General features: G+C 45.2%; 1 long non-coding RNA gene across 1 annotated transcript; it reads left to right on the top strand.

Moving 5' to 3' along the window:
• Positions 1–267: 267 nt before the first annotated feature.
• LOC123284734 (uncharacterized) lies at positions 268–15,198 on the top strand. Its single transcript, XR_006526027.2, has 3 exons — positions 268–398; positions 14,830–14,930; positions 15,082–15,198. It is a non-coding gene; the product is annotated as an uncharacterized lncRNA (long non-coding RNA).
• Positions 15,199–27,984: the final 12,786 nt, after the last annotated feature.

The following is a 27,984-nucleotide window of genomic DNA, read 5'->3' as shown; positions in this document are numbered from 1 at the left end:
CCGCCGCCACCGCCGTCGCCGTCGCCGCCACCGGCCCCGCGCGGCCCCGAGAGGGCCCGCGCCTGCGAGCCGCCGCGCCGCGCCCGCGCTCCTGGCTCCACGTCAGCCTCCGCCGAGGAAGCGGAGGAGGAGCCCGGCCGCCCGGCCGTAGCCCCAGCCCGGCCCGAGCCGCCCGCCCCGCCGGCCCACGCCGGCCTCGTGGGGAAGGGACCTCGGGGCCCCGCCCGCAGGTCCCTCCTGACCCGGGATGACCGCGCCCCATGGCGGGAGGCGGGCACCTGCGCGTCCCCTGCCGGGAGCACATCCCCCAATCCAGCCGTCCCTTGCGCGCCTCGCGACTCCCACCCCCGGCCTGGCCTCCCGCGGGGCAGAGGATTTGCTTTGTTCTCCGACGCACGGTAGGTACGGGGCCTGGCACCCAGTAGGTGCTCTACAAATAGGCGTTTGTTGAACGCAGGAAAGGGTGAACCACGTGTTATATATTTAACATTGTTTTCAAAGCTACTCATGTTTGCTTATATTTATTTCTTAAGTTATCAGCTGTCATAAGTAGAAAGCAAATGTAAAAATTGAAAATAAAATATTGAATTCTAAATAGGACCAAAAGCTCTGAGTGTGATGCTTCGCGTGCGTCGAGAGGTGTTGAAGACTTAACCGCATCAAACGGCGACTTCCTCTCAGAGGAAGGACTGAGAATTAAACAGAGGGCAGGCGGATCTCTTACCTGAGTCCGTATTATTCTAGGTGGTCTTCTCATGCCACCTAAAACCCTTTGATGGACCACCACCCATAGTGGGCTTTCCCTACAGGAGAAGCACCGCTGGTGGAGATGAGCAGGTAGGTTGAGAAGTTGTGAACCCATTTTACAGTTGTGGATCACAGTGAACGTTTATTTTTTAGTTTTAGTCCTTGTTGATCCTGGATCAACCCTGTGAGAGGGATGTTAGCCCCATTTATCAGATGAGGAAATGCAGGCCTGAAAAGTGGAGAAATAAAGACTCAACTAGGACTTCTGGCTCCAAGGGACCCTCTTCAGCATCTTGGAAACCTGAAAATGAAGTATCACCCCTGGGAGTTGAAAATATTGCATTCTGTTGTTGGCCTTGTTTTGTTGGCATGGTAGATTGCTTGCAAAATGGCGTCCTTCCTTGCCCCATCTGGCCATTGTGTGTAACTTTGCCTCTGGGCTCAGGCATGTGACTTGCTTTGGCTAAAGCAATGTTTGCAAATGTGCTACACAAAGAGGTTTGTAAAGCACTTGTGCAATGAGGTTTGTCCCTGCTTACACTCTTGGGAACCTGTGATCACCACCATAGAAACAAGCCCAGAATAGCTTGCTGGATGATGAAAGATGGGTGGCCAACAACCAACCAACTGCCACAAATGTGAGTGAGGCCACTGACCCCCAGCTGACCATAGATGCACTCATGGGCCCAGCTGAGACCAGCAGAAGAACTGCCCAGCTGAGCTTTGCCCAATTTGCTGAGTCACAGATCATGTAGTAAATAAACTTGTTTTAAGCCACTAAGGTTTGGAGTGGTAACTATAGATAGTGACACTACTGATAAAGAGCCTGATGACCTGAGCTCTCCCTGGAAGCCCTTAAAAAGCAACAGCCCCTGGCTGCAGGGCCTGTTGGGTCCTTATCTAAAGAAGATTCTACAACACATTCCGGAAGACCAGGCCCTAGGAGAAGGAGCCAGTGTATAGCACATTTGTTCAGTGCCTGTTATGTACAAATACTCTACTCGTCCTGGAGACTTTCAGTAACCTTGCAGAGCAGGGACCCTGTCCTGGAGGAGTTTGCAAACCTTGCCATTTGTTTTTGTAAGCAAAGTTTTGCAAACCAATGCTGTAGGTAACAAGAAGAGAAAAAGAAGAGACTAGAATGCATCTAAGGCTTCTGGTCTTCTGACCACGCTAGGCCACCTAATCCATTCTTTTTTTAATCCAAGGAGATGGAAAGAAGGTCATCCCTGAGCTGAACGTCTAGGGTTAACTCAGCACCAAGCACTTGTTCCTAACTGCCTGATGTCTCTCGCTACGAAGCAAGGTACTATCTGACAATACATTGCCCTCTGGCAAGCCATCTGGTTTCATTCTGACCTGTCGATGAAATAGACTGTAGGAAGAGTGGGCATAACTTAGTCCATCTGGCTTCCGCTGCCTCCTGGTCTGCACCTTGCTCTCTACTGGCATTCAGGTGGGAAAGCAGCCTGCCCCTTCCAGTTTCCATGTTTAGCTGCGGCTTTCTGTACGGCTGCTGCTTTGCAGCCTTCACTGGTATTTCAGGCAATAGGTCAGACAATCAGAAAGCTATTGGGAGCCAAGAAATCTTCACTTTAGAGACCATGTACCTCTAAGACAACTCTGTAACTCCGTTTCCCCTATTTGCTTCCCTTCCCTGAAATAAGTCAGCCAGCTATTCAGGTATTTAAAAATAAAATTGGGGGGAGGGGGCCTGGTGGCATAGTGGTTACGTTCATGCACTGTGCTTCAGTGGCCCAGGGTTCGCGGTTGTGACCCCAGGCATGGACCTACACACCACTCTTCAAACCATGCTGTGGTGGTGTCCCACATACAAAATAGAGGGAGATTGGCACAGATTTTAGCTCAGGGCCAATCTTCCTCACCAAAAATTAAATAAATAAAAATAAAATTGAGGAGGGAAATCAGAGGGGAAAGCCTCTGCCCTCCCCCAATGTGTGGAGAAACTTCCAACTCAATTGAAACAGCATCTCCAGTCGCCTGGATTTTTCTTCGAGATTTCACATCCCAAGTGCCTGCTCGAATATGAGATGTGATGAAATCACAAACCAAGGCAATATAGCTGCAAGCAATGCTTTTTTATCTCTTCATTTATGTAGCCTGACATTGAGTAATAATAATAATTAAATGCAGTCTAAGCTTTTAGGCACCTATACCAGAAGGCCTCTAGACACCTCATCAACAGCAGCCCAGGCTGACAAAAATAAAGCTAATTATATTGCAGCTAACTTTTTCTCAAAGAAAAAAATAAAACCGCTCCCCAACTTTCCTTGCCTCTGATGGAAGCAGTGCATTAAATGCTACATCCAACAGTCCATTTGCATGGGACCAATTTAAAACCAGGTGCCCTTGTTTTAGGTTTGTCATCCTGGTACTAAGTATTGAAATGCTGGCTTTAGCCTGTTTTCACATCCCCTCAGCTCTCTGGAAAATCTCCAGGGACCCAATTTTTCCACATATATTCATAGCCCCAGGGCCATTTTTATTTATTTATTTTTATGCACATATAGTGTTAGAAGAAAGTGCGTAGACACTTTTCACTTTCGAAAGTTTGAGAGGGTTTTAGATGTGGAAACTCCAAAATAGCTTAATCTAAGAAATTAAGCCAGTGGATACTGATAAAAACAAAACAAAACGTAAAGTCTCTGGAGAGATTGGGAAAGAAAGAATGACTTGAACTTTTTGTTAGAAACCCAAGCCTCTCGTCACAGGTTCTCTGCTGACTTGCAAGAGGCCTTTGGCCGAGTCCCAACAGCCCGAGACACTCGGGAAAGCCCTCTAAAGCTTTTGATACAACTTCTCCAGACAGTATTTTCTGTTCCCGTTCTGGCTGCCCAAGCAAAACTGTCAGAGTTCTCATGTAAGGAAAGTAAGCCAATCTCCAGGAGAGATTTTTAGCCCCGTTTTTCTCTGAACTATACGGTTGGGGCAATGTTCATGGCCACTCCTCTCCCAGTCGCTTTTCTCCTGCCTGAATTAAGAAATCCAGTCTGATGAGCCTTGGAAGAAAATGATTCGTAGCGACTGTGATTTATAGTGAGATCTATCTATCTATCTGTATCTTTTATTTTGTTTTTTTAATTAGCTCTATATGAGCCAAGGTTCCCAATTCTTGCTCTTGTCACTGGAGGGCCATTTTGACAGGTCCTGTCAGGAGCCCCATGGGCTGGTGGCTACATGCCTTCCTCTGTTCTTGATCTCATCCAGGGGCAGGTGGCTGCAGGTCCCAGTGGGCACTGAGGTCTGGTCTCCTGCAGAGCCCTGAGACCTGAGGTCCCCTGAGCCACTACCTCAGTTCTGTAAAACATAAGCCTCCTCTCTTCCCCCTACCTGGTGATCTCTGCAAAGGGTCTTGTCCATCATTTCCCTACCAGGATCAGCAGCCAGACACCAGGGGATTCTGGCCGGGTTCCTGACTCAGAACATCCTGTCTCTTAGCCACCTCAGCTCCTGGGCCCTCTCTCTGCCGCCACTGAGCCCTCCCTGCCCAGCAGCAAACAATCAATTGCTGGCTGCTCCCCCCAAACCCCACTGGCTGCCAATCAGCTGGGCAGCAGGGGGTAGAAGGGAGTTCCACTCCCCGCTGAACCTCTGTGGAGGTGCTCAACATGACTGAGTAGGGCTGATGACGGCCTGATAGTTCAGGGACGCAATTGCCATCCTGAGGACGTGCGGGCATCGGCGTGATTGGCTGGGACGTTGTGGGGCAGGGACTGGGGGCGAGGAGGCAGAGGGGCAGCTCCTTCAACTGATGGAAGGGTTGCAAGAAGGGGGCCGAGATGTCAGCAGGAAAGGTCGATGAGCTGGACGAGGCGAGGAAGGAAAGGAGACACAGAGGAGATACAGGGCCTGGGGCTCCTGATGGGAGGTCAGAAAATCAAGAACCGTGAGAGAAGAGGGGAAACCCTTGGGCACGGGTAGTTCGGGGAAAATCCAATCTGGTCTGGCTGGGGAGCGAAGAGAGACTGTGGCCCAAGGAAGGAGTTAAATGGAAAAGAGTCGGGGGAAGTCACTCCGCTCTCAGAGTATTCAAATTTGTTGTACTTGTTGATAATGTATTTCATTTCTTCTGCATGGGGGGGATATGATTCAGCACAAATTTGATGTAAATTTATGGAAATGTAAATGCAGAGAGGCTGCAGGCCCTTGCGGCTGGCGGGTTGGCTGCGTGGCCCTCAGTGAGACAGAGGTTACAGCTCTCTGGACTTGGGGAGCTGAAAATAGAAACATTTGACTTGGGGGCCACTGGCCTCTCCTGCAGGCCAAGAGAGGGACTGACCCTGTCGCTCTGGAAGGCTTATTAAAAAAAAAAAGTCTGATGAAAGTTTAAAACAGGATCACCTACATTGTCCTCCTGTCTGATTTTTGTCTTAGGGTTGGGGGGACAGTTTTTATCCAGTAGAGAAAGGCAGGGTTATTTCAATGAAAGTGGAGAAAAAAGAGAGTTAACCTTGTCGAGGACCTACTGTGTGCACAGAATTCGCTATTGAAGTGACAGAAATGTTGTTTTTCCTTCTGCACGATGAAAGACTAATAGGACTTGGGGGAGGGAAAAAAAAGAAAACAATTGCTAGAGAAGGTGAAAAGGTGGCATTCCATATAAATGGCGGGAGCTGGTAAAATATTTATTGTCCATTAGGCTGTCCTTCAGGACACTGGATGTCGATTTTTATCTTCGCTCCTCATACCAGGTCATGGCATTCATCTAATAATGTGCCGCCTCCCCAGCCTGGCCGTGGCCGTGACAACAAAGAGAACCTTTCACAATTTGGGAATAGCCTCTCTGGGCCAGGGCTTACTCTGCCACCTGCAGTTGGAGTGAGACAGGAGATTCAAGACTCTAAGAGACAAAGCCAGAACAATGGGTTATACTCTCGCTTCATTCCCGTTAGAGACAAATATTCTTGCTTTCTACCAAAGCTGCGATTCCTTGCAATGTCCAAACTGTTGTGGGCCCCTAGCTGCTGTGGCTCACCTGGTCTGGGGGCAGACAAAGAGATGTTTGACTGCAGCCCGCAGCATGGTTTGTGGGCGTCCTCGAGCAAATGTTTCAAAGGATGACAGTCGTCTGCTCACTTTTGTTACATCCGTGGGGCAGAAATTTTCAGCCCTTGGTGACTCCGATTATAACGCTTTGACCTCATTCAGTCACCAAAGGGCAAATTTCTCTTTGTCCTCTAACAGAAACACAACATGGCAAGTAAGCATAATTTCTAAAGAGAGACTGTCAACAAGTGTATTTACGAGGTTAGCATGTCCCTGCTTATTGCATCGAGTAGCTTACCTTTGGGGAAAGAGCCATATGTATGCCCCTTATGTGCCCACATATGACATAGTGGTTGCCATTTATTAACCCTATTTGTTCCCGTGAGACAATAAAAATAATCTTAAGGTGATATAAAAGAGTCTTAGGAAGGTTTCTTCTAACATGCAGGATCATTTATGACTCAACAAACATTTCTTGAGCTTTTCCTACATGCTGAGCTAGGCTGTGGGGATGACAACCAGGCTAAGACCCAGACCTCTGTCCTTGAGGCTCTTAGTCTAGTTGCAGAGTTCCCCATGCAGCTGGACACTGCAGAAACATGGAGAGATCATTCTAGAATTGTCCTCTTCAACTATGATGTGTCGTACAGTCAACCTTTTCAGGAACCAGGAATGAACTATGCATCTTCAAAAACTAATATGCCTGGAGTCACTCTCTTGTGGCTACCTGTGGAATTGGCAACCTCTGCAATGTACCTTATGGGCAGTTAAATATTTTGAATATCACTCCTGATTATCTGCATTTGAGAGAAAAGGAAGCTGCGAATTTTAGAGTTTTTAAATGACTTGACCAAAGTCACACAGCTAGTAAGGGGTGGATCCAGGACTAAGCTGACTCAGAGCTCCATGCATTCTGCTATTGTGCTTGGTACTGTATCAGTTGTCAGGGCTGCTGTGACAAAGGACCACAGACTGGTTGGTTTTAACAACAGAAATTTCTTGTCTCATGGTTCCGGAGGCTGGAAGTGTGAAATCAAAATCGGCTGTGTTGGTTCTTTCTGAGGGCTAAGAGGGAAGGATCTGTTCCAGGCCTCTCTCCTTGGCTGGCAGATGGACGTCTTCTCCCTGTGCCTCCTCACCTTGTCTTCCTTCTATGCGTGTCTCTCTCTGTGTCCAAATTTCTCCTTTTCCTAAGGAGACCAGTCCTATTGGACGAGGGGCCCACCCTACTCCAGTATGACCTCACCTTAGCTAATTACATCTTCAGTGACCTTATTTCCAAATAAGGTTACATTCTGAGGTACTGGGGGTTAGGATTTCAACATATGAACTTGGAGAGGGGGACACAATCTAACCCATGACAGCTATTTTCTTTTCGATGAGACTTCCCCCATTAATGACAAAGTTAATTTAGGCATCTGTGTGAATTATCTGGAGAAAGTTACCAGTGTAGAGCCCTCCTAGGCCCCCAGCAAATGGTTAGCCATTCCCAAGGCTTTCTCTCTTTCTTCCATCACAAGTGGTTTGGATTGGTGCTGACTCAGCACCACTTGCCCTTCCTCCATGCAATCCATATCTTTCTATTGTGCCAATCCATTTTGGTACCTAGTTGAAGGCTCTGAGATGAGGTGTTTTTTACTCATTTTTATTCTTTTTCACGCTACTTCAATGTCCTAAATCTCACTGCACTCACTGCCTGGCACATGAGGTCAGCTCTTGTCCCTTTAGCAGTTCAGTGAACTCTGCAGCTCGAGAGTTGCTGGGACTGCTGTTCATGTGTGACGAATCCTTGCTTAGTCTCGAGAAGATACTGCGAAGGCCTTTCCCAGGCAGTGCTATAGGAAGCTTTGCCTTTGGAACTTTTCTCTCACTGGGAGTTTCCGCTCTGTTCTGTGTGTGTGAGATGGTCGTCTGGTTTTCTTGCACACTCCTTTGAATCAGACAGTAACCTTGGTCTCCGATGCAGTGTCCTCGGCCTTGGAAACTCATTGGACCAAAAATGTCTACAACTTATTTTTCCCCTTAGATTTTCTTTTTTTATTGATTTTCCAGTTTTAGCACAAGATTGATCACCAGCAAAATACCAATTTACATACAGATTCTGCTAAACTCAGCATCCTATATACTTGGGACTTTTTCATCCATAAACCAATTTTTTAAAGAGAGAGATTCTATTATCAGAAGTGTCCCTGATGACACTCAAGATGGCCTATAAGGAACAAACTCAGGAGGCCCACAGCCTGGTGGAGTGAGCCCAGCTGATTTGTGAGCATAGTAACTATGAAGCCAAGGTTGTAGGTTGACACCCATATGGGCAGGTTCATCTTTTGCTTACTTGTATGGCCACAAGCCCCAACTGCAAACCTGGGGTAGCTATTTGACAAGCTCATTCAACAACATTCAACAAAAACTCTTTGAATACCTACTATGTGCCAGGCACCATTTAGATTCTAGGTAGAGAAGGAAACAAGAAGGACACAATCCTTGTCCCCATGATATCTACAGTGTTCCCATGAAGCAGATATCACACAGTTATGCAAATGATTATTTAATTAGCAAGGTGATAAGTGCTATGAAAGAAAGATACAGGGATGCTGAGAGCATATAATAGCAAATCCAAATTGTGTCATTTAAAGCAAGACCTGAAGGATGTGTAAAAGTTAGCTAGGCAAGAGGATGGGCTGAGAAGGAGTGCCCCAAGGCAGAGAGAACTGTGTGAGATGAATGAACTTCTTGAAGACCAGCTTAACCCGAGCCCAGAGAGTAGGGAAGAAAGTGACAGGAGATCCGGCTGGAGGGAGGACCAGAGCCTTAGCCACGTTAAGGAAGTTGGAATTTATCACACAAGCACTGGGAGCCTTTGAAGAGTGTGTTAGGATTAAAGCAAAGTTTCAGTAACAGAGACCCAAATATGCAGTGGTTTGAATAGGAAAGAATTTAATTGCTCCTTCACATGACAGGCTGGCAGGACAGCCCTGCTCCCTAAGGCCATTCAGAGCCCTCGGTTCCTCACATGCTATGGTTCTTGAAGCTGGGTTGCTGGGTTAAGCGTGTTTCTTCTGTGAGAAGGGAAAAAAGGTCCAGGGTTAGCAATTTCCCTCTAAGCAAGTGAGAGAGAAGTGGCATCTGTCCCTTCCACTCATATTCCCTTAGTGAGAACTTAGTCATATGGCCACATACCACTGCAAAGGAGGCTGGGAAATGTACTCTCTAGCTGGGTGGCCATGTGCCCAGAAGGAAGAAAACAGATTTGGGGGTAAGGGGAACAGCTAGCCATCTAACCCAAAGGCTTTTAAGACAGGAAGTGATGAGATCAGATTTTCAAGTGTTTGTAGCCCAAAAAGCATGTTGGAAGTCATGTAGACCAAATTCTTCATCCTACAAATGTGAAAACAAAATGAGGTCCAGGGACCTAGTTACCATTGCTGCATGACAAGCCATCCCACACTTACTGTTGTAAATCATGCCCTTATGTTTATGGATTCTATGTTCAGGAATTCAGAAGGGGCACAGGAGGGCCAGCTTGTTCTCCATGATGCATGGGGGTCTCAGCTGGAGAGACTAAAAGGCAGAATGACTCGATGGCAGGGGCTGGAATCATCCAAAGGCTCATTCTTTTGCATGTCTGATTCCTGGTCTGGGAGGACTCCAAGACTAAGACTGTTGACCAGAAGGACTACATGTGGTCTCTCCACGTGGCTGTTCTTCCTCATGACTGGCAGCCTCAGGGTGCTGAATTTCTCCCACGGTGCCGTGGAGTTGCAAGAATGACTAGTCCAATGGTGAAACTACTTTGCCTTTTATGATCTATCCTTGGAAGTCATTCAACATCATTTTCTCTACTTTTTTTTTGGTCGTGAGTGAGTCAAAAACTTGTCCAGTCTCCACCTCTTGATAAGAGGAGTATCAAGGTTACATTTCAGAGGAGCTTCTGGGCTGGGAGAAATTGTTGCTGTCACCTTTGGAAAATACAATCCGCCACAGTGGGCACACGTTCTGGCCACAATACCCATTGTACATTCAAAATGAATCACCTTTCTCCCAAGACACACACAGTCTCATCCCATAATGGCATCAGTTGTAAGTCCAGAATCCCATCATTTAAATTAGGTCCAAGTGTGGATGAAACTCCTCAGATATAGTTTTTTGGGTCAAACTCCTTAATTACCATTCCTCTTGATCTGTACATCAGTGAACTAAAGACATGATAAAAAGATATCTGTCCCCGTACGAACATCCTACAGCAGTAGGACAAGCGTAGAATAGCTGTTGTCCACATTCCCCTTCCAAATTAGGGAAAACAGAAGGAATCAGTGGTCACAGGTCCATAGCACCTCTGAAACTGGGGCACAGTGGGACTCAGTCCTACTCTGTGGGAGTTTTCCTTTGTGGTTCTTGGTTCTACCCTCTGAGTTATCCTTCCTTTTCCATAAGAAATGACTCGTGCATGCAGTTGAATAGGCTTTTCAGACAGCTTCTTGTCCTTAAAAGATTGGGGGTCAAAAAACCACTTTTCATTTTATACTATCTCTGCTCCTTTCAGTCAAAGCTGACATCGTTCTTTTAAAAAAAAAAAAAAACCTTTGTTTTTTACTGTGTATCAATATATAATCCACTCTATTAGACAAAACCACACTTAGAAATCACTTTGGGTCAGGCCCTTCTCTTTCTCTGGCCCTTGTGTGGCTCTTGTGGGACAATGCGCTTAAGATTCTTAGAAGTCTTACTGTTTAATGAAAAGGATCTACAAGGCACACGCTGAAGATCCTTAGAGCGCCTTTTATCTTCCTGGAAGGATCTCTGAGGTGGCACCTTAGATCTATCTGAGATTTGACAAAGGATCTTACAGCCACGTCTTTTTTTTTTTTTTAATAAAAGTGACTTTTGTGTGTGTGTGTGAGGAAGATTGGCCCTGAGCTACATCTGTTGCCAATCTTCCTCTTTTTTTTTTCTCCCCAAAGCCCCAGTGCATAGTGGTATATGCTAGTTGTAAGTCCTTCTAGTTCTTCTATGTGGGATGCCGCCACAGTGTGGCTTGATGAGTGGTGTGTTGGTGCACGCCCAGGATCCAAACGAGCGAACCCTGTGCCACCAAAGTGGAGTGCACGAACTTAACACTATGCCACCAGGCTGGCTCCTACAGCCACATCTTGGATTTACATTTTTCCAGAAGCCACTTCTCAATTTGAGACCCTTTCCTAGCTGGGAAGACTGTTCTGGGACCTTTCTACAGTCTCCAAATTACACTTGAAAACGTAAGAATTCCTCCTTTAGTCTGTCTCACTCCTCTCTCATTTTGTTACTGGCAACTAGAAGAAGTCAGGAGGCACCCTCAACACTCTGCCTGGAAGTCAAGTTCACTAGATGTATTTTTGATCTTATACGTTATTATGGGGAACAGATTTGCTGAAATTCTTCCACTATATAGCAAGAATCTCCTTTCCTTCAGATTCTGATAATATGCTCCTAAATTTCCTTTAAACTCTCATCACACTCTCCTTGAGGCCCTTCTAGCTTACCCTAACTGCCCTCACAAGGGGCTTCCAGAACCCACCTGCCACTGGGACCCAAAACTAATGCCATGTATTTTAGTGTTTTGTTACAGTAGCCCCCTACTTACAGATTCCAAATTCTCTGTTTCCATTGCTGCCAATTCTATTCCTCTTGCTTCCAAACTTAGCAGCATAAAATACTAACTAACAGATTATGAGGGTCAGGAATTCAGAAAGCATGTAGTGGGAATAGCTTGCCTCTGGACTGTCTGGAGCCTCAGCTGGAAATACTTGAAGACTGAGAGTGACTGCATGACTGGGCGTGTGGATCATTTGAAGGCTTCTTCAATCAGGCTAACACCTGGGCTAGGAGAACTTGAAGGACTTCGGACTAGAGCACCTGAACGTGACTATCCCATGCTGCCTAGCTTCCTCACAATATGGCGGCCTCAGGACGGTTGGACTTCTTACATGGTGGCCTGGCTCCTAGTACCAATGTTCTGGCGAACAAGGCAGAAGCTGCATTGCCTTCTATGGCTCAGCCTCAGAAGTCATGCATGGTCACTTCTGCCACATTCCACTGGTTATAAGGAAGTCCAAGCCCATTTGGATTGGAGGCGGGGACATAGATTGGCCTTCCTCATGGGAAATTGTCAAGGTCACATTGTAAAGGGGTGAGTGGGATATGAGATTTTTGAGGCCGTCTTTGGAAAATATAATCTGCCACATCCAGGAAGGTCATTACTGACAAAGCAGATCTGAAACTCAGTTGTTTTTGTGCCCAGACCCCTGTTCTTCTGCTATACCATGCTGATGAGTCAATAGCATCATTTGCATGAATGAAGGACCTTATGTTATTAAAAAGAAAAGTTGAAACATAAGGCAAGAAGCCAAATTCAGTCTCAATTGAACATTCTCTATATTACAAGTGCGGCATAAATATATGTTTTCCATAGCTCTCACAGAGCAAACAGCTGCATTTATTTGCATCCAAAAACATGGAAAAATTCCAAACTCGAGAAAACTGCTCAAACTACTATAAGTGTAAATCTTCATAAAAATAGTTGTAAGGTTGATTAAAGCAGGTGCTGAATACTTCTCCTCCCTGAAGTGTTCCACTTACAAACAACCCCCCTCCCATATAACAATGTCATTCTCTAGGGACTAATTCTGTATTTAGCTAAGCAGTCAAATGCCTATTAAACTTCCATGTGTTAACTTGATCCACCACCCCTCATACACAGACTCAGCCCATGTCTCTCTCATTCTCTCTCCCTCTCTACACACACACACACACACACACACACTCACTCAAACACACATGCTTACACCACCTTTCCTGTATCGCCCTAGAGTTCCTTAGATCCTTTACAGAACAGGTGTATTTTCTATTGCTAGGACTTAGCTCAGACAACAGTCAGGGCACACACGTCTGTGCACATGCGTGAAATCTATTTTACTCTACGTGAATTCCTTCCTTTTGCCCCATGAATAAAGATACAGTTTGGAAGAAGGATGAGACCAGAGAAACTTTGTAAAACTGCTCACCCCTTTTCCCTCCTTCTATCACGTTCTATCTCTGGTCTGGGAATCTGAAAATGTCAGGAAATACATTGTTCACTACGATTTAGCATTAGCAAGAGAGCTCTTTGAAAGATTCTATTACATCTTTATGTCTTTGCACATAAACTAGGTCTTCTCTGAAAACTCAGTTCAAATTTGATTTGCAGTGAAAATCTCTAAAGTTGTGGTAAGGATTTTAAGAGATAAAGGAGGAAAACACCACTCAGTTCTTACTGCGACCAAAGCAACATGCCAGGTGCTTTTCTAGAGATACGTACGTGGATGGTTTGGCATAAGAGAGGTCAAGATTAGCACTGTGTGTAGATGGAGCAGGTACCCAGGAAGGAGGACATGGTGGAAGAGGAGGAGGAGGAGCAGAATCAGGGGAAGTGGGTGCAAGATGGATTGAAGGATGTGTAGGAATCCCAACAGAGTGGATGGTGTGTGTAAAAGACGAAGACACAGCATTGACCCCCTGTATTTCTCTCACTTTCTTAATGACCTTGCTGATTTCTAACCACTACCAATGTGTGACCCTGACCATTACAAGGTGATCCAGGACTCATGTCAGCTCCCACTGCTCTTTCTCTTTCTTTCTCTACTCTCATCACGCTGGCCAGGTATCCTCTCACCTCAGAGCCTTTGCAATTATTGTTCCTTCTACTTTCAATTCTCTTCCAAAACTGTGAGAGCATAAATTGCTTGTTTCAGCCACCAGGTTTGCAGTACTTTGTTGTGGCAGCCCACAACATCCATGATACGGATGTGGCATGGTCTTCACAGAGTTGAGGTGTTTTCTGGTCACTCCCTAATGCGTCGAGGAGCTGAAATGAATCCAGAAGGGAAGGAAGGAAGGCAAAGAACAAGAGGAGCAGGTTGCACTCCACATGACGGGCTGGGCAGCACACAGCTTTTTGTAGGTGATATCTGTAGTCAACTGAAATGATCTTGATTTATTGCTAAACATTATCTACCAGGTTGCTACAGTGTCATGCACTTAGCTGGCCTGTCTGCCTAATTTAAATGAAGAATAAGCACCCTTATTAACATAGTGCCCTAGCTCTTATCCACTGGTACTTTTTTGAAAGGCTGAGGATGGAGAAAACCAGTCTCGACACCAGTGGCTTTCAGTCCCACAGCCTGGTGAAGATGTTTGGTCCCATTTAGTGCTGGCCTAAATGTGCTGCTTTGTGACTCCCGTGTTTGCCAAACTGATTGTCAAGCGGCCCTGCTCTGCTCATTCTCAGAAGCAGTCACTACTCCGCTGTGCTTTTTCTCCTGTGGCCTCCCAGGGAGCGGAAATTTGTTCACGGCGTCATGAATGATGATCTCAAGGATTCTTCTCAGAGTGAGACAGAAAGATTTCTGGGCAGATTAGGAAATTGTACAAAATCTCTTCTCTCTCCTAATCATTAGCAACACCACCACTATTATTTCCATAATCATCTTTATAATTATCTGAAGTGGAAAGAGAGCCAGGTACCAGCTTCATGAAAAATAAGTGGGGAAAAAATAGAAACCGTGGGGACAGGTGACTGAATATCCTCTCTCAGAAACACACATCGTCATATTTGATTAGTGAGGGTTTAGGGGCGCTGGACACCAACACACTTTTCCAGCTTAAACTTGATCTCTCCTCTTCTTACACGCCTCCCTCCAGTCGAATTGAACCTCTGACTTCCTGCCGTAAAGACTCCTTGGTTACCTACCTCTGTGCCTCTGCTTATGTTTTGCCTACAACACCCCGCTCCCATCACAGAATCCTCCATCTACCGCTTCTTCTGAACTTCCCCAAAGCCTCATCTGAACCTCTCTTGGAGCTTTTGTCATTTTCCGGCTAATATAGAGTTTTTTCCTTCTACTAGATTATGAACTCCTCGAAAGAGACTTTCTGCTGCGTTCTTCTCTGCGTCCCTCATGCCCCAGCCACCAAGCAAGTGCTTTGAATAGAGTAGGTGCTCAATAAGTATTTGTTGAAAGAATAAGAAACTACAAGTTTACTAACTCATTCTTTTCATAGACGTATATCGAAAGGAAAGGTGCTTTAGGAGAACAACTCCAGGTGTGGCAGAGCTGGCTATTGTTCCCCCAACATCTTTCCTCTCCTTCCTGGACACACAGGTAAATAACATTTGCCTATTCTGGAGTTAGAGGAGACTCTGTAACTGAGTTCTGGCCAATGGAAAGTGAGCAGAAGTGATGCGTACCACTTTAAGACCTGGCCCATCACCCCTCCAGGCATGACCCTCCCTTCTCTTTCCCCTTCTGTCAGTTGATCAAGATTAGCATGCTGACCTTGGAAATCACATCTAGAAGATGACAAAGCCACAAGACAGAAGGAGCCTGGGTCCTTGAATTATCACATGGAGAGAAGCCACCTACAAATCAGAAACACTATTTTAGGATTTTGTGTAAGAAATAAATGTGTACCATGTTTGAGTCATTACATAGTTTTGGGTTTATTTTTTATAATAGGATTATCTTGACAAATATAATCAGATTTAGCATTTCTGGAAAAAAAGTGCAGAAGTCTTGATTCTTGGTTTTCTTATGCAATTGATTCTTTTCCACTTTGGGCACAAGTGTGTTCCTTTTTAGGTTTTAATTTCGGTTGTAGAAGTATTTAAAGGCCATTCCATTTCCAGGAGCGCTCTCTCTCAGCTCAGTGAAGGGAAGCATGGAAGTTTTGGTGGCTCTTCCTGGAAGCTGTCATCCTGAGACTTTGTTCTAGCTTCAACAACAAACGCAGAGAGGGTGCCTGCTGCTCTGGACAGAGAGAGTCTACGGAGATGAGTTAGGGATCATGGGGAGAAATTTCTGTCTTAGAGATCATAAAACCCAATTCTTCTTGGTATTGACTTACAGAGCAAAATTCTAGTGTTCTGAGCTGTTTGAGGAAGGGAGGGACCCTCTGGCTCAAGCAGGGACCACCGAAACTACTGGACTTCATAAAAGCCTCTTGCTCTTCAGAGAGCTTCCACTGGTGCTACCTGCTTGGTGTAATTATCCCGGGAAGCATACCTAATGGTTCCCTGTTGCCCTATGGATTGAAGTCTAAACTCTTTAGAATTTAAGGCCCTCCATGATCCGACTCTAGTTTTTCTTTTTCCAGTCAAACAAATATTTGTCCAATATACTATACGTTGCCCTACTTCCATTCTTTTTCTTGGGCTGTTTTACCACCAGCATCATATATATACACATTTATATATTATATAATGTATATAAAATATTATATTTATAACCTTAGTCAAGATAGATTAGGTTACCCTACAGTGACAAATGAAGCTTTAAGTCCCAATGGCTTCGCATATGAAGGGTTTATGTTTTGCTCATGATACATATCCATTGTGGGGTTGTATGTGTGTGTTTGGGTTAGAGGAGGTGTCTCTACTCCACACCAACACTCAGGTACCAGGCTGATGGCCTTTCTACCGTTTGTAGCTGCAACATCTGGGATGGGAGGCTGTCTCATTCACTGCAGCAGGAGTTGGGAGACCAAATAAGCCCAGCACTTTCACACATATCCCATTGGCCAGAACTTGTCGTGTGACCCTGACAACAGAGTTGAGAAGTAGGCGAAGCAAATATAACAGTTGGTGAGCATGATTGTCTTTGCCACTCTTCCAGGAAGCCTCCCAGGTTCCCTCCAGCTACAATGTCCCCTGCCTTTGAATTCTGATAGCACTGTCTGCACCCCTCCCTTGTAATAGATATTTTCTACATTGTATGAAGATATATATAGAAATATATACACATATATATTAATACCCATATCTATATAAAATAGAAAATAGAAATCACTTGCTGCATGTCAGTCTCTCTCCTGTTTATGTTTATTATCTCACTTAAATCCCCATAATAACCCTATGAGGTAGCTACTTTTATTGTCTCCAACTTATAGATGAGGAAGCTGAGGCACAGAAAGGTTAAATGTTAGCAGGATTCTAGCACAGCCAGTTTACTTCCATAGTGCATGCTCTGAGCTGCTCTATTATATCATGACTTGTCTTTTTAACTTACTTAGTAGCAGAGAGTAAGATATAAAATTGATTCATTTCTTTATTTCCCATAATGCCAAGTACAGGCTTAGGCACATAACAGGTTTCCTAAAAGATGCTGTGCACAATTGGTATCTTTTTTAATCAAGATCTTCAACAGACCTGCTCTTGGAGTAATGCCACCTTCTGCATTGCCAGATTGCTCCCAAGGTCTCAGGAAGCATTTCAGAAGATGCCATTGTTTCTCCTTAAAAAGCTACAGGTCTTCAAGAAGACGGAAGGGGGTCTTTGGGGACATCTAGGGGACAGAAAGACAGAAGGCGGCAGAAGTTAAGGTAAGACACTCAGGAAAGACTTGAACCACTTTATTTATATTGTGTTTGATTTTGTGCTTAAGAGGCTGTTAAATTGCAGCAGGGAAGCGTGGCTGCTAAGTCTATTTGGTCTTCATTTGAGTCCCCAAGCTCTGTAAATAAATCCAGATCCCCAGGGACGACTTCCTTTTGCTTAAATGTGGATTCCTGGTAAGCTATCATCCCCTTCCCCAGCCATGAGCCTTCTTCTACAGGCTAAATTTAGAAAAATTACATTACAACCTAGCAGTGTGGCTCCCAAAATGAAATGTATGGGGCAGCATACCTGAAAACACCAGGGAAAACGTTAGTCAGAGGGCAGTGTCAGGGACCCGGTGGTCAATCTCATATGTCTACAATAAGAAAGGCAAAGATCCTGATCATTTAGGAAGAAAGGGGATGGTGTGAACCAATTTAGAACCATCAGAGCACTGATCTGAGAGAGGAGCCTCGCTCTAATTAGGACTCTGTGTTCCAACCAGGCGTGAAAGAAGTCACAGCGAACCTATTTCAGAGGAAGGCATTCCCCAATGTGGCGGTGTCCTATGTCTGATGCACGGTGAGGGCCAGTGAGTCAGGGAGGAAAAATACTAGAAAATGATCTTCTTCGATGACTAACAAAGAGGGGGCTGTTCTTGTGTTGCCCTGATGGGAAAATTGGTGGATCTCAGGAATTAAAAAGGAGCCATCAGCCCTTGCTTGGACGTTCTATCCTAAAAGTGGAGACTTGTATGTATTTAAATGGGAGGGTCTGGGTGGCACAAGAAGTCTCTCCTGAGATGACAAGGGACTAAGTGGTACTTTGTCGTTAACCTGCCCACAGGATTGCCTGCACTATCCAGTGAATGGTGATAAGGCCCAAGTCATCTGAGAATGCACTGCAGATCTTGACCCAAAGTATTTTCTGGGTTAAAAATAAATGCCTAAGGTTTTCCTAGTAACCTGATAGGGATCTGTGATTTAAAAGGCAAACGTAAACGGATGTTGGGATATAAAGGAAAATGTTTCCATGAAGATGGATGGGACTTTTGTAGAAAAGTAAGGTTCATATATCAGTTAGAGTTCTTGGTATTTTAATTTATTCAACAAATATTATTGAGTCCTAAATTAGGCTAGGGATGGTTCCAAGCACTGGGAATGCTGTGGTGAACAAGACAAAGTCCTTTTCTTCATAGAGTTTATATTCTAGAGGGAGAGATGGATGATAAACAGTCCACAGATAAACTAATAATTGTATAATTTCTTACTGAGATAATTGCTATGAAGAAAAATAAACAGTCTCTTAGTCTGTTCAGGCTACTATAACAAAATACCATAAAAATATGCTATAACAAAATACTGTAGATGGGCAGTTTATAAACAACACAAATTTATTTCTCACAGTTCTGGAGGTTGGGAAGTCCAAGATCAAGGGGCTGGCAGATTCAGTGTCTGGTGAGGGCCCACTTCCGGTTCATAGACAGCCGTCTTCTTGCTGTGTCCTCACATGGCAGAAGGGACACAAGAGAGCTCTCTGGGATCTCTTTTATAAGGGCACTAATCTCATTCATGAAGGCTCTGCCCTCATGAACTAACCACTTCCCAAAGGCCCTACCTCCTAATACCACCACTGCGGAATAGGTTTCAACATATGAATTTTGGGAGGACACACTCAATCTGTAGCACAAAATGAGGAATTAGCAAGTATTTCAGTCATCTGTTGCATGGTAACAAACCATCCCCAAATTTAGTGACTTTAAACAATGACATTATTTTTCACGATTCTGTGGGTCAGAAATTTGGGCAGGGCTCAGCTGGCTGGTTTTTCTGTTCCTTGTAGTGTCATGTAGTGTCAGCTGGGGTCAATCAGTCAATCACTTGGCCGCATTCAGTTGGCATTGGACTAGGCAGAAAGGTCCAAGAATTCATTCGTAGGTTTGGTGTCTCAGTGCTCTTCCATGTGTCTTTTCTCTCTCTCTCTCCATGGTGTCTCGTCATTCAAGAGTCTAGCTTGATCTTCTTTACAGCATGGCAGCTGCCCCTCCCACCCCGCCCCGAACCCTGAGAAAACAAAAATGGAAGCTTCCTGGCCTCTTAGAGGCTAATCTTGGAACCAGCACACTGCCACCTCTTCTGCATTATTGGTCAAAGCAAGTCACAACAGCAGCCCAGATTAGGGTAAGCCCTAAATCCAATATGACTGGTGTCCTTATAAGAAGAGGAAAATAGACACAGAGACACACAGGGAGAAGGCCATGTGATGATGGAGGCAGAGACTGGAGTGATGCATCTACCAGCCAGGGAACACCAAGGACTGCCAGCAACCACCAGAAACTGGGAAGAGACAAGGAAGGACTCTTCCTTAGAGCCTTCAGAAGGGGCATGTTCTTGCTACAACCTTGATTTCAGACTTCTAGCCTCCAGAATAGTGAGAGAATAAATTTCTAGTTTTTAAGCCACCTCAGTTGATGGTAATTTGTTATGGCAGCCCTGGGAAACTAATACACCAAATGGTGCTAATGCTGTTGGTCTGGGGACCACAACTCGAGAATTACTGTTCTAGGGAAAAACGCTAAGTATTTTCCCATGGAAGATACAGAAGAATTTAGGTGATAAAATATTTTTGAGAAAAGGGAAGTTCTAACCTGGTTCCTTTTTTCTTTTGAGTTCTGTAGTGGATGTGTGCTGTTTTGAGTTTGCCTCAAAGCATCTCATAATGCTTTGGGGGAATTGCCACTGAAATGGTCGTTTCAGGAGACTTTACTCTGAAGCTGGGCCCTTTTTCATCCCTGACTTAATAGAGTCAGAGGTGGACACATGACCCATGCTTGGCCAATCATACTTCCTTCTTGCACTGTGAATTGTAAGCAGGAGATGCAGACACAAAGCCACAGTATTTACTCTTCCCAGTGCTGTGATCAGATACTGCTATGACGTGGGTCTCATGGCTTGGTTGCCTACCCCTCCAGACAAAACCTGCCCTTTTTATTTAAGTCAGTTCTCAAGCCTCTTGGAGATTCTGTGAGCCCCCACTATCCTTCGGTAAACCCTTTTCGTTAAATTATCAAGTCAGTTTCTGTTGCTTGCAACCAAAGAACCTAAATGAATACAGACTATCTGTTGTCTTCATATGAGTCCTTGAAGTGGTCTACACTTAGCAGGGTTGTAGAGGAATGAGGGCTTAATTTTTTACCTCAAATTTTCTGTCATTCAAATATAACATTTTTTCCATTAAAATATCTTGTGGGATTTTTCTCCCCTAATTACAGAAGTACTGCAAATGTTGCAACAAAGGGAGAGTGCTTTCTAAAGGTTTTAAAAAAATCTTTTTGCTTGACTTTCCATTGTTTAAAATGCCATCGTATATTCCATTGTACAAAGAGCGAGAGGATAAAATGTTGATTAACTAAAGGACTTTCCCCTGAGGACGGAACATATCTATTCAATGGTTGTCTCTAAAGACCACAGGACTAGTGAGTGTGGCCACTTTGTCATAACAAGGGGTGGGAGTTCCTCTCTGGCAGCCTATTGGGCAAATCAATATTAACTCCAGCTTCAACATTAGCCTAAAGATTTGCCTTAAAAATCTCATTTATGTTAACTCCAGATGCACCCCTAGAGTTTAAGACAGGTTTTTAATACACAGTTATTTGTGGTGTCTAAGTATTTGTAGGTACTCATAGCTTTTCCTTCCTGAACTGTGAATTGTTTTCTGTTTGTGACGCTGTCTGCTTCTTCCACCTAAGCCACTTCGTAATGCTCTTCTAAAGTCTGCTTCCATAGCTTCCTACCTGACCTGGAAATCAGGTTCCTGTGCAGAACAATAATATATATTTTTGCGACCATTGGATACATTATGCCATTTTTCCCGCTTTACCAACGTACTAATGCACTGAAATAATCCCAGCCGGATTTTCACACCTGCTCTTTGCTTAACAAACTCCATCCTTCTGACCTGCACTAAATCACAGATATCTAAGTCAAACTGGACTCCCTGAGCCTTCCCTACTCCCATCCTTTCCTTCCAGAAACCCCAAGCCAAGCTTTCCTGAATCTCCGCAACAACCTTTCTACAGCATAGGAAATCTTCAAAATTTGCCACCGCCCATCTTGCGTATTTCCTAGAAAAACACAAAATGCTACCTTTTAAAAATTAAAAAGCCAGGAAAGTGCCTTCTAAGGTTCAATCCAAGTTTAGAAAATTCATTACAATGAAAAGAGAAGAAGGAGATTTTTTTTTTTTTTTATTGCTGATAGTTAGTGGCATTGATAGATCATGGCAGAACCATCCGCAATATGGCCAAATAATTTCACTGGAGAGGGTTTTATATAGCTACAGCTAAAATTCAATGAACTGATTCAGAAGACTCAGTATAAAATATAACAGTGACTTCGAGTGCCAAATCAATTTGGGGGCTTGAAGGGATGGGCAGAGCCATTCGTTCCCTCCCCGTTCATGAACGTGACTTTAACTGGAACTGTAAATTCAGAGGCAATGGAGAGGCCAGGCAGTGGGTTACAGCGGGTGATTTAAGAGACCCATCTGGAGAAATCAGCAAGTGGTTGCGAACACCAATGCTTAGAGAAGCATGTGACTCAAGTATGTCCACCAGAAAAAGCTAGAAGGATATCCTTGAGGACAAATTAAGGATTTGCAATCAGGTAGCTAGGGTTCTAGGTTTGCAATCTGGATTAATTCAAAACCCTATTTTACACCTCCACTTTCTCACTTGGGAAATAAGGGCGATGGGTCAGAGTAACGGTTTTCAAAGTTCTGTTTTCTGTTGTCTTTTTCACAGTAGGAGGCTTTTTATCAATGAATTTATCTTACTAGGAAGAATGTTTGATTTGCTCCTCCAGATCCACACTCCAGCTGCTAGAGACCAAATGTTCGTGATCCCCCAAGATTCATATAGTGAGACCTAATCCCCAATATGATAGTGTTTGGAGGTGGGGCCTTTGTGAGGTGTTCAGGTCATGAGAGTGGAGCCCTCACGAATGGGATTAGTGTCCTTATAAAAGAGACCCCAGAGAACTCTCTTGTTTCCCTTAGGCCACGTGAAGACACAGTGAGAAGACAGCCCTCTGTGAACCAGGAACTGGGCCCTCACCAGATACTGAATCTGCAGGCAACTTGATCTTAGACTCCCAGCCTCCAGAACTGTGAAAAATAGATGTTTGCTGTGTAAGCCACTCCGTCTAGGGGTATTTTTGTTATAGCAGCTTGCGTGGACTAAGACACCCCTCTTCTTCACCCTGCCCTGAGCCCTGGGATGCTGAGGAATACATCGTCAGACCACCTTGCTTCCACTCAGGTTCAGCCAGCAGGAGGAGCCAGCGGGAGATTGAGGGATGGAAAAAGAGGAGGGTCAATGTATGTGTTCCCCCAGCTCCCTCCTCGCCAGGTGGCCGTGTTCCTGCTGGTGTCCCTCTCCTTCAGCTCCACCTCTCCTTCTCTCCCTCTGGGTTCCAGAACCATCTCCCAACCTTATCCTTTCAGACATTGGGAGCAATTGCTGTTGTTCATCTCAAGAGCTTCATAATCCCTTGTGTGTTTCCTTTAACCCTACCCGTACCTCTGTAAATAACCTCTTCTTTAAATTCTCCTCAATTACCCCATGGAAATGTGATGTCTCTTTCATGCTGAGACTAACACATGCAGAAACTTCCAGGTAATACAGCCGAGAGAGGAGGTGCTCTGATTGTAGCTGGGGCAGGCATCATAGCCCTGCATGCATGTGCTCCACCCCCGTGGGCCTAAGGGAGCCTTGTCTTGTGCAGGAAGAAACTGCCAAGCTGTTTCTTTCCAAGTCATCACTGGAGAGAGGTAGGGGGCCCTCCCTCATTCAATGTAATTGAAATATACTGAGCTCCTAAAGTCATTTATTCACTCATTCAACAATCATCAATAGGACACCTCAGTGAGTCAGATTCTGTGCTAGGTTCTGAGGTTAAGAGATAACCAGGATGTGATTCCTGGTCTCAAGGGGCCTTCACACATTCTGTAAACACACAAACCGAATACTAAAGATCCAGAGCCTGGGGGCAAGGGCCCTGTAGACAGTTCTCCTTTTTGGCTGCACTGAAACCATGACAGGGGGCTCTGGCTCTGTCAACCCCTGAGCTGGAAGAGAGGCGCCACCTCTAAGAAGGAACAGGAAATTGTGCAGATAGGACCCAACTCCCTCTGAGGGAAGAGGGCGGTAGGTAGAAGGGTGAGACAGATGGGGTCTTTCCTCCAAGATGCTCTCAGGGATTTGGGCACAGACTTCTCAGGGCTCTTGGCTTGGGTGGATGGTTGCTTTAGAAACCTGCAGGTCCATAGAGGGGCCAGCAGAGGTGGTTGTGAACAGAAGGATGGGTGACAGAGTCAATGGTTGTGCCAAGGATCAGAGAGCCAGGCTCATGCCAGAGGTGCACGGCTGAAGGCACTGTCTGCATGTCAGGACCATTCCTGTCCCGTGGGTTCTCCCCACCTGGGAAGGTGACAATGGAGATTGTACATCCTGAGGGGAAGAGGCTGGGATGGCCCTGACATCCTCAGTCCCATGAGGGGGCAGAGGGAACACGTAAGAGCCCCTACCTCAATCACAGATGACAGCGAAACGCTTGCAAGCACGAACTCCAGAGCCAAACTGCCCAGCTCTGAATCCAGTCTTCACTGCTCGTTGACAAGTCATCTATTTGTCTTCAGTCTCCTCCTCTGTAAAGGCGGATTCTAACCCTACTTCATAGAAGGGTGGTGAAAATCTAATTAATTAGTATACACAGAGCACTTAGAACAGTGCCTGGAGAAGTGTAAGTGCTACATAAATGGTAGTTATTATGACTCCATGCCACTTTACTAATTTTCGTTTACTGGTGGCCAAATTGTAAAAGTAATTCAAAATGGTCCCTGAGGAGCTGGCCTCATGGCTGAGTGGTTGGGTTCACACGCTCCGCTTTGGTGGCCCAGAGTTTCGTCGGTTCGGATCCTGGACACAGACCTACTACTGCTCATCAGGCCATGCTGAAGTGGCATCCTCCATAGCAGAACCAGGACCTACAGCTAGAATATACAACTATGTAGCGGGGCGCTTTGGGGAGAAGAAAACAAAAGAGGATTGGCAACAGATGTTAGCTCAGGTGCCAATCTTTAAAAAGAAAATATGGTCCCTGAATCCAGGGGGCTTGGAGGTGAGAATTTGGCCAATGGGCATGAGCCCAAGGTTGGAGGGGAAGTGGAGAATCCCAGACTTTGGAATAAGACAAAGATTTAAATCTTAGCTCTGTCAAGAGCCAGCTCTGTGATCTCGGCAAAAGCTTACCCTCTTCAATCCTTAGTTTTCTCATCTATAAAATGGGGATAATGATAGTGTTTACCTCTTAGAGTTGTGATGGGGCTTAATGTGAATCGTTCCTTTATTTTTCATTTACACATTCACTCATTTATTCAATAAACAGATTTTTTCCACCAAGTAAGATGTGTGTATTAAGGTAACAAACTTGTTTCCCAGTTTGGGGGTGGGTCTGAGGCACGTGTAATGGTTCTTCGGGGCCTCCGATGAGCAGCACCAGGCCAAAGCTGCCACGGGGAGTTGACATATTTCTCACTTCTGAGTTGATGCTCCCCATGTTTCTCCAACCCAGCCTTCAAGGACTCGGATGCCTTCAACACCCCAGCTCAGCATCTGTATATCCTTGGGGACCCCTTCTGGAGAAAAAGCAGCTGTTCCCCTGCTGGGGAGGCGGGGAAGGGGCCAGGAGCAGGCGTGTGCAGGAAATTGCTGCCCACAGTGGGCCATTATCACACGTGTGGCGACCGCTGGTGCCTGGGTGGTTACCAGGACTGCAGGCAGCGAGTGACAGATCAGACGCACGCCTCCTCATTGAGATGCACTGCATGCTCCAGATCTGCCTGTTCCCAAGGAAGGTTCAGGGCAAGCTGCCCCGAACGTTTCCATTCAGGGTGATGCCTCTTCACTCATTTTTGGAAGCTTTTAAACTTGAGGGTGGGCAACGTGGCCCTTGGGAATTTGCTTTCATGCATTAGGAGCTGATTTTAAACAGTAAATATGCCGCAGTCAGTCATAGAGGGAAATAATAATACAACTTCAAAAGAGCAGAGCCCAAGAGAAAGGGTATTATTAATGGGAAAAAATTTTAAAGTCATATTAAAGAGCCTCAAGTCTAGTGGAAAAAGCCAGGAAATGGGAACAAAATTAGCATTATTATAGCTTTTCATGGTAACCTACTCTGGGTTTTTATGGTGGCTTAAAAAGGAAGAGAAGAAGGGAAAGCCTAGCTGATAACAATTTATCCAACCAAATACATTTCGCAGCCCAAATGCACCTGCCATAGTGACTATATTTAATATGTTTTCTTTTTATTTTGGTTTTGTGGCCATTTATATATCACAGTGTTATTGGAGAAAGCAGGATTTTGTGTGGAACAGTAAATAGTCAAGCTCTTTGAGGTCTTTCAGGAAAAAGTGCCATTTAAGGGCCAGGAATTATGATTATTAATTTGCATCTTAATAATCCAAGTCTTCACCAAAGCCCACACGGCAGAGGCATCCTCCGAGACTCTGCAGAGGGTCAGGGCTGCATGTGAATGTGGCTCCTCGGATCCTAGATGGTGAGGAGCTTCGTGAAGTGCAAGCCCTTTCCTTTCTCTCTAGCATCCTCTTCTCGGTGGGATCCCATTTTCCTCTGCTCCAATCGCCTCAGCTCAGCTAGACCACCCTTCTCCCAGAGCTGCCTCTTTCTCATTGCTTGGGACACGGGAGTGCTGATTTCCAGGGTCCCAAACAATTTCTCTCCATTTGGCTTAGGTCACTCACAACTCCATGATCCTGAAAGTACTACGGGACACGTGTGCACACCCACACACAGTGTGTGCTAAGGCGCACGCCTTGGACAGCCAGCTTTATTTATTTATTTATTTATTTTTTAAGATTTTGTTTTTTTCCTTTTTCTCCTCAAAGACCCCCCCAGTACATAGTTGTATATTCTTCGTTGTGGATCCTTCTAGTTATGGCATGTGGGACACTGCCTCAGCGTGGTTTAATGAGCAGTGTCATGTCCGCGCCCGGGATTCGAACCAAAGAAACACTGGGCCACCTGCAGCGGAGCGCATGAACTTAACCACTCGGCCATGGGGCCAACCCTGCCAGCTTTATTTATACAGATGCGTTGTCCATTATTAACTGTTCGGAGCCACCTGGGTTTGGAAGTAGGTGAAGTTTAAATGACTTTTTAAATTATTTTTTATTGCAGTAAAAACGCATAATATAAAATTTACCATCTTAACCATTTTTAAATGTATAGTAGTGTTAAGTAAGATTCCCATTGTCGTGAAACAGATCTCCAGAACGTTTCGGGGGGATTTCTTTTTTTTAAATCGACTACTTTTTTTTTAATGAAGATTAGCCCTGAGCTAACTTCTGCCGCCAATCCTCCTCTTTTTTGCTGAGGAAGACTGGCCCTGAGCTAACATCTGTGCCCATCTTCCTCCATGTTATATGTGGGATGCCTACCACAGCATGGCTTGCCAAGCAGTGCCATGTCAGCACTGGGGATCCGAACCTGAGAACCCCAGACCACCGAAGCGGAACGTGCACACTTAACTGCTGCACCACCGGGCCAACCCCTAATTAAGACTATTTTTTAAGAGCAGTTTTAGGTTCATGGGAAAATTCAGGGGAAAGTACAGAGGTTTCCCATATACCCCCTGCGCCCTCCCATGCGTAGCCTCCCCCATTATCAGCATCCCTCCCTGGAGTGGGACATATGTTACAAGTGATGAACCTACACTGATGCATAATCACCCAAAGTCCATAGTTTACATCACAGTCCGCTCTTGGTGTTGTACAGTCTAAGGGTTTGGACAAATGTATAATGACAGGTATTAATTATTATAGTATCGCGCAGAGCATTTTCACTAAAAATCCTCTGTGCTCCACCTATTCATCCCCTCCTCCCACACCTTTCTAGAACTTTTTCATCTTGTAAAACTGAAACTCTATACCCATTAAACAATAGCTGCCATCTCCCCTCCCCCCAGCCCCTGGTAATCAACATTCTACTCTCTGCTTCTACGAATTTGACTCTCTAGGTATCTCGTATGGGTGGAATCCTAGGTATTTGTCTTTTTGTAATTTTGTCTTTTTGTAATTGACTTTTTTATAACAAGGTTGGATTTGAGAATTTCTGTTCAGAGATGATTGTGACATCCCTGGAGATGTAACAATACTTCCGTGGTGCTGCATGAGATCCACCCGACCCTCCAGTAAAGTGCTCATCCCCAAGGGACATAACTCGCTCCCCTTCCCATTGTCACCCACTATCTATACGGTCTGGAGAGGACTGGCGCGTGGTTGACAGCTGGGAGAGGAATGAAGTCCGCTTCTGTAGCAGCTGGCAGGGGCTCCAGGGGAGCTGAGGCTGACGGGCCTGCCTCGCTCCAATCTCCTCTCCTACTGCCTGGATTACTAACGAGCTGTCCCAGGTTACTGGCAATGCTAGAAGGCCCCGTGGCTCCACAGTGGCCCAGATAACTCCTTCTAGGCACGAGAGACAGTAAGGCCAAAATCCCCAGGTGGAAATAAAAGGAAGAGTGTCGTACCTAGGTTACACTTAAAGGAAGCTTTTTGAAGAAACAAAGATAAAATTCTTCTAGGGAATTCAGTTAAATGACTCCCTCTCCCCAAAAATAGAGGAAAAGAATCTTGGCTTTAATCTTCACCCAAGAAGATGGCAAGAAGCTCAATGTATGTCTATAGACTCTAGAGGCGGTTCTGAAAAAATTGGGGCACAATTGTTGGAATACTGAGAGGCAAAAATATAAACCTCAAGGTTTTCA

This window comes from Equus asinus, chromosome 3, assembly GCF_041296235.1.
Source record: "Equus asinus isolate D_3611 breed Donkey chromosome 3, EquAss-T2T_v2, whole genome shotgun sequence".
Taxonomy (NCBI): Eukaryota; Metazoa; Chordata; class Mammalia; order Perissodactyla; family Equidae; genus Equus; species Equus asinus.
The sequence above is the reverse complement of the archived record's forward strand: the minus strand, read 5'-3'. Positions and strand labels throughout refer to the sequence as shown.